Below are 7,463 nucleotides of genomic sequence, written 5' to 3'. Positions count from 1 at the left end.
GTGGGGAGAAAGAGGGAAAGGAAGAAAGGAAGCTTTTTTGGTATTTCTTTGGACCCTACATTTCTTACCAATTGTCCTACACACATCTCTTTCCCTTTACAGCCCAGCCCTTTGAATACAGGCTTTCCACTTGTCACCAGTTCCTCACCATGTTGTAAGATTTAGCTTCCTGTGAACCTCGTGCAGGTGCCCTGGCCAACTTGCCATGCTAGGGGTACCCTTTTCATCCTTATCTTCTTGGATTCTTTGGCGCTTATGATAGAGTTGGCTTTTGCCTCATTCTTAAAATGTGCTTCATTTTCTATTCTTTTCTTTTTTTTTTTTTGAAACGGGGTTTCACTATGTTGGCCAGGGTGGTCTCAAACCCCTAACCTAGTGATCCACGCCCCTCAGCCTCCCAAAGTGCTGGGATTACAGGTGTGAGCCACTGTGCCTGGCCTAATGTGCTTCATTTTCTTTGTTGATACTGTCCTCTTTTAGTTTCCCACTTTTGTTTTTCCTCAGATGCTTTGCATGCTCTTACTCATTTTCCTGCCTTTTAAGTAGAATTTCATCCTTAGACTCCTTTTCTTGCCTTCTTCCTAGGCAATCCCATGACCTCTGTACTAATGATCTGTAAATCTCCACTCCCAACTTAGGCCTTTGCGTAGACTCCTCCGTCAAGCGCCTACTAGGAAATCCCATGCCTTTGTGTCCTAATGTGATCTCAAACTAAACATAATCAAAACTCAACTCCTTGTCACACCTGCCATGCCATCCACACCATGCCATGCTGCACCCTGTGATACTGCATGAGCCACCAGACTGTAATGCTCTGTGACTTTTTTGTCTGCCCAATTCTATTTTGACCTTCTTGAGGACAGGAATCTCACTTTTCATTTCTGTATCTTCAGTGTCCAGTACGTTGAGTTTGCTCAATCAATGTGTGAGAGAATGGAAGTAAGGAAGAAGAGTAAATGCAAGAAAGTGCCAAAAATGTTCTCATTACTGTAGGACCTATTGATAAAACACAACAGAAACCCATGAGGCCTGTTGAAATGGGTATAGCCATGACAAATGACTTTTTATTTAGTGTTGAAGCCATTTATTTAGGCTCATAGATTGTAGGATATTAAAGTTAGAACAGCATCCTCCTCAAAACATGAAGTTTAGTAGTAAACATTGAGAATTTTACATTTAACATTTAGCACACTTTTGCTTAGCACCTGAATTTTTGATACTTGGTGGTACTGAGAGCACTCAGTGTAAAGTGTTCTGGGTGTAAAATGTTCTGGTATCAATACCTGAGGTCAGAATACTAATCCTTGAGCAATCTATAACACCAACAAAAAATATGCAACAGAGAAAACACCAGTCCTGGTAGATATGTAGAAAAATTACAGTTTTCAGAGTCCAGGTTTGAATTAATAAAGTAGCAATCAGAAATCATAAGGAAAAGATATGTATGCCAAACTAAGTGCAGAAACCAATTGATTATCTATTTTTAAAATTCAGATTGTCTTAATGTCAATAATGTTTCATTAAAAAAAACAAGACTTCTGGAAATTTTAAACTAATTAACATTAGAATAGCCTAATAGTTACATTAGAATAGCAATAATTCCTATACAACTGAACACATGTCCTATAAAGTAGTGTTATTTGCAGCTAACTCCATGTTTCTTTAATTTTCCTGACAAATATTGTAAAAATAAGCGTTCAATGGGGTGAAAAAAAATCATTAAGACATTATCAAATCAAATACTTATATTAAAATCATTCTATGGCTGGGCGCGGTGACTGACGCCTGTAATCCCAGCACTTTGGGAGGCCAAGGCGGGCAGAACACAAGGTCAGGAGATCGAGACCTTCCTGGCCAACATGGTGAAACCCTGTCTCTACTAAAAATACAGAAATTAGCTGGGCGTGGTGGCATGTGCCTGAAATCCCAGCTACTCAGGAGGCCGAGGCACGAGAATCGCCTGAACCCAGGAGGTAGAGGTTGCAGGAGCTGAAATCACATCACTGCACTCCAGCCTGGTGACAGGGCGAGACTCCATCTCAAAAAAAAAAAAAATTATAAAAATGCAGTTTGTCTCATCATTTCAAATCCCTTCCTTGTTTAAAGAAAAGATTATATTTTAGAAAATTTGAGAAACAGAAAAAGGGCATCTGTAATCCCACCGACTTCATATAGCTTTTTGCAGAAATGTTTATTTTCATAATTGTAATTATATATGTAATTTTGTATTCTTCTTTTAAAGTTAATATTTCTCTCATGAATATTTTTCTATGATGTTACCGAATAGTTATGATTATAATTTCTTATAGCAGCCTAATTCCATCTAATTATATGCCTAAATTTCTTTATCATTTACTGGATACTTTAAATGAGATCCAATTTTTTACTCTGTACTTATGGATCCTTTCCCAGCATACTTTGTCCTTAGGGTAGATTTCTGAAAGTAAAATAGTTCAGTTGAAAGTTATATTTTTAGATATATAATATCTTAATAGTTTTCCAAAAGATTCTTCCAATTTTTAATTCCCCCAGAATGTAAAAGTACCAATCTCTGCTGGGCACAGTGGATCACCTGAGGTCAGGAGTTCAAGACCAGCCTGGCCATCATGGTGAAACCCCATCTTTAATAAAATAAAATAAAGTACCAATCTCACTGCAAATTTAGCAGGTTTTAAATTTTTTTTCTTCAAGTGGGCTCTTGCTGTGTTCACTTTAAGAGGTGGGGTCTTACTGTATTGCCCAGGCTGGAGTGCAGTGGTATTCACAGGCACGATCATCACACCCCATACAAACTCCTGGTCTCGAGCAATCCTCCCACCTGAGCCTTGAGAGTAGCTGGGACTACGGGTGCATGCCACCTGTGGCTGGCCTGATTTAGCAGGTTTTTAAAAAACAGTACTTTATTGGTGTTTTTTGTTTTGTTTTTAGTTTGTAGACTCTATGTTAGAGCAGTGTTACGTTTACAGAAAAATGTAGCCGGAAGTACAGAGGCTCCCATATATATCCTTTTGAACCCCTCTTCCAGATTACTGTAGTACTTTTGTTACAATTGATGAATGAATATTTACACATTATTAACTAAAGTTCATTGTTTATATTAGGGTTCACTCTTTATGTTGTACATTGTATAGGTTTCGACAAATATATAGTTTCATCTATTAATATTATCATATGCTGAATAGTTTGATTGCGTTCTACCATTGCGCTATAAATCCTTTGTGATCCGCCAATTCATTCCTCTCTCCCTGTAAGTCCTGGACAACCACAGGTCTTCTTACTGCCACTCTAGGCTTGCTTGTTCCAGAATGTCATATTGTTGGAATCATATAGTAGGTAGGCTTTTCATTCAGCAATGTGCATTTAAGGTTCTACCATGTCTTTTTGTGGCTTAATACTTTCTTTTACTTACTGATAACATTCCATGGTGTGGATGTACCACAGTTTACCTATTCATCTATTGAAGGACATCTTGGTTGCCTCTAGTTTGGGCAATTATAAATAAAGCTGCTAAAAACACTTGTGTGCAGGTTTGTTTGTATAGATATAAGGTTTCAACTTGTGGGTAAAGTATATGTATTTATATCTACTTGTTATTGCTTAATACATGTAGTATCTTCTCTTCCATCTCGAGTATATTAATGAAATAAGTGTTTAAACACTTTTTTTTTTCTCCCTTCAGAGTCTATTTTCTCCAGGTTACTTTTTGTTTGCTTATTTTGGTCTCTATTTTCTATGTCTGAGATGTTTCTCAGTTGTCTAATAATTCTGGTTACCTGCTTTTATTTAAGAGCAGTGCCCTATAAAGCTTATAAGAAGATGTAATGCCATGGTGTCTCACCACCCATGGGCCATTTCACTAAAAATGCTTACTGTCAGTATGTTATGCATTTCCCCTTGGACTGGTTAGATTTCTACAAAGAAAAGCCTAGCTTCCTGTCATGATGGTGTAGGACTAGTTACTATCTTTCTGGGAGCTGAGTTGGAAAAGAGGTCTGGAGGTGGATGGACTCAGCTTTAAGTATACACAATGTTAACCTAATCCCCCTTTTTGCATAATGGCACCTCCACCCTCAACTCTGCCTGTTCAGCTTTCTGTAGAATAGGGGAGGTATAGTTGCCTGCTTGGAAGTGAAGAAGGTATCTGGGCATTGAATTGATTTTTTGAAAGAGAATTTCAGTTAATTCTGTTTCTGACCTCACCTTTGTCTCCATACCCGGAACCTAACCTGGTGTGGTTCCAGGTATGGAGACAAAGTTGAGGAGATGGTGTGGTTCATTGTGTAAAACTAGTTGTTTAAGCTTCCCTCATTGCTGAGTTGAGATTCAATTTCTCATTTCTCCAAGGTCAATTGTTGCCTGTCCACCTGCTTTCAAGTTTATAAATGTTGCTGTTGTTTCATTTACTTCTGTCCACTTTTTTCCTTCTGAAAACCTCTTTACTATACTTTTAGTTGGCTTTTGGTAGTAAGAGAAAATACATGAATTTGTACAATCTGTCATATGTATGTGGAATACGCATGTATCTTTTTATTAAAGGGAAAGTTTTAAAAACTGTAGGTAATAGAAACTAATTGGCTAAAAACTTCAGAAAAATATTTTTCAAAAATTTAATTTATTAGTATTTTCTATAAACAGATCCTTGCATAAAATTTTGGTACATGTCCATTCTGACTTTTCTGTATGAATACATAATGTAATTTATTTTCATTTTTGTGCATCTCAAAAATACAATTTTGTATATATATAGAGAAAGCCGGTGAGAATTGGTTACATACAGGCATGAGGAATATTTTTGAGGTGATGTCTTTAAACTGGATTGTGGTAATGGTTGTATAACTACAAATTTGTGGAAAACTTTTGAAATATATACCTATGATGGGTCTGTTTTATGATATGTAAGTTAAATAAAGTCATTTTAGAAATTTTCCACCAACTAGCCAAAGAAAACTCAAATCATTATATTGTACCATATACATTATAAATATTTATTCACTTTTAAATTTGTTGTGTGGCCAGCTACAGCAGCCCATGCCTGTAATCTCAGCACATTGAGAGGCCAAGGCAGGAGGATCACTTGTGCCCAGGAGTTTGAGACCAGCCTGAGTGACTTAGTGACACCCCACTTTTACAAAAAATTAAAAGAAAAAAAAGCCACAGTGGTGGCATGTGCCTGTAGTCCCAGCTGTTCAGGAGGCTGAGTCAGGAGGATCTCTTGAGCCCAGGAGTTCAAGGATGCAGTGAGCTATGATTGAGCCACTGCACTCCAGCCTGGGCAACAGAGCAAGACCCCATCTGTTAAAAAAAAAAATTTTATGTATACGTCCATACCATCCTGAACGCGCCCGATCTCATCTCATCTCAGAAGCTAAGCAGGGTTGGGCCTGGTTAGTACTTGGATGGGAGACCACCTGGGAATACTGGGTGCTGTAGACTTTATTAAAAAAAATTAAAAATTAAAAAAATAAATAACTATAAAAAATTACTATTACTACCATTCATGTTGACAAATTAAATTTAGGTCTATAGAAATGATGTTTAATTAACACTGTTTTTCTCCCCAACTCTTTTCCCCTCATTTTACAAAATATATGAAACTACTTTCATAATACATTTTTGCTTACCTCTTTTCATTCTTGTTTATATGCCTACATATTGATGCATAGTTATAATTATTGTATAAAATTTAACATTGTGATTATAAAACAGTATCCTAATCATTTTTCCATATGTTACATAGTAATTATTGACAGTTATTGGGTTGTTGCAAAAGTAATTGTGGTTTTTGCCATTACTTTTAATGGCAACCTAATACATAGTACTTCATAAGGTACATGTATTATATATTATTACCTGTTTTTCTTTTCTTTTCTTTCTTTTTTTTTTTTGAGACGAAGCCTTACTCTGTCACCCAGGTTGGAGTGCAGTGGCGCCATCTTGGCTCATTGCAACCTCCACCTCACAGGTTCAAACGATTCTTCTGCCTCAGCCTCCCGAGTAGCTGGAACTACAGGCATGTGCCACCACACCCAGCTAATTTTTGTATTTTTAATAGAGACGGGGTTTCACCTTAATGACCAAGCTGATCTTAAACTCCTGACCTCGTGATCATCCGCCTTGGCTGGGATTACAGGCATCCCACCTCGCCTGGCCACTTTTTTGTTTTTTTTTGTTTTTTTGAGGCAGAGTCTTGCTCTGCCAGAGTAGAGTGCAGTGGCGGGATCTCGTCTCACTGCAGCCTCCACCTCCTGGGCTCAAGCGATTCTCCTGCCTCAGCCTCCCGAGTAGCTGGGACTACAGACATGCACCACCACACCCAGCTAATTTTTGTATTTTTAGTAGAGATGGGGCTTCACCATGTTGGCCAGTATGGACTTGATCTCTTGACCTTGTGAACCACCTGCCTCGGTCTTTCAAAGGGCTGGGATGTCAGGTGTAAGCCACCACGCCCAGCCTAATTACCTATTTTTCTATGAACATTTTTGCTGTTTCAAAATTTCTACTGCCAAAAGTGATGTAATGCATAATGTTATGCATTTAGTCTTTTCCTCTTTTTTGGATCTTTTACTTAGAATAAATTCCTAGAAAGTCTCCATTGCTCTTAAAGCTAAACATGAATAACTTCAGAGCAAAACAAACTGGCTTTGACATAATTCCATTTTAATGTACCTCAGAAATTCCATGCATAGGGAACCTATCAGTTATTTGTTGCTAATATCTGTTAAGTGGTTCTACCTTATGGCTTCTGATATTTTGCTGAACATAGTTTTTATCAGATACAGTGATTCAGAGGAGTGAAGAAAGGCAGGAATTTTGTAGAAAAAAAAATGCTAAATATTATTTTGCTGAAAGGCAGCAGCAACATCACAGTGCTTTTGCTTTATTTAAAATTCCCAAATGGAGAGGTGATGAACCCACTTTAGGTTGGGAAGCCTGAGGTTTCTAATGCCTGTTTATCCTAAATAATTGTCTGTGTTGGGGTATCTCATCATTGATTTGCAGCTATGCTTTACTGGATACAAGCTGAGAGGCTTTCTTTTAAACCAAAAACAAAGTTTGAAAACTTTTCGTTTAACATTAATAAATCACCACTTGGCCAAGTAGGGAAGTGACTGGGCATTCTGGAGAAGGCTCTGGGAGTTCTCAGTGCTTAGAAAACACCTCACCATTTAACATGTGCAGCGTACTCAAGTCACTGGAGTCAAGGAGTCTGAGAATTTTGCTCTTCTAGGTTGGGTGCGGTGGCTCACACCTGTAATCCCAGCACTTTGGGAGGCCGAGGTGGGTGGATCAACTGAAGTCAGGAGTTCAAGACCAGCCTGGCCAATATGGTGAAACCCTGTCTCTACTAAAAATACAAAAATTAACTGGGCATGGTGGCGGACGCCTGTAACCCCAGCTACTTGGGAGGCTAAGACAGGAGAATCACTTGAACCCAGCAGGCGGAGGTTGCAGTGAGCTGAGAT

General features: G+C 38.2%; 1 protein-coding gene and 1 pseudogene across 3 annotated transcripts in view; both read left to right on the top strand.

Annotated features, from left to right (window-relative positions):
- Positions 1 to 7,463, top strand: part of GREB1L (GREB1 like retinoic acid receptor coactivator) — a 316,301-nt gene that overhangs the window by 43,158 nt on the left and 265,680 nt on the right. The gene's annotated exons all lie outside the window — the stretch shown is intronic.
- Positions 5,315 to 5,433, top strand: LOC116561619 (annotated as a pseudogene).

This window comes from Sapajus apella, unplaced genomic scaffold (genome assembly GCF_009761245.1).
Source record: "Sapajus apella isolate SASKATOON/1434 unplaced genomic scaffold, GSC_monkey_1.0 scaffold29, whole genome shotgun sequence".
NCBI lineage: Eukaryota > Metazoa > Chordata > Mammalia > Primates > Cebidae > Sapajus > Sapajus apella.
The sequence above is the reverse complement of the archived record's forward strand: the minus strand, read 5'-3'. Positions and strand labels throughout refer to the sequence as shown.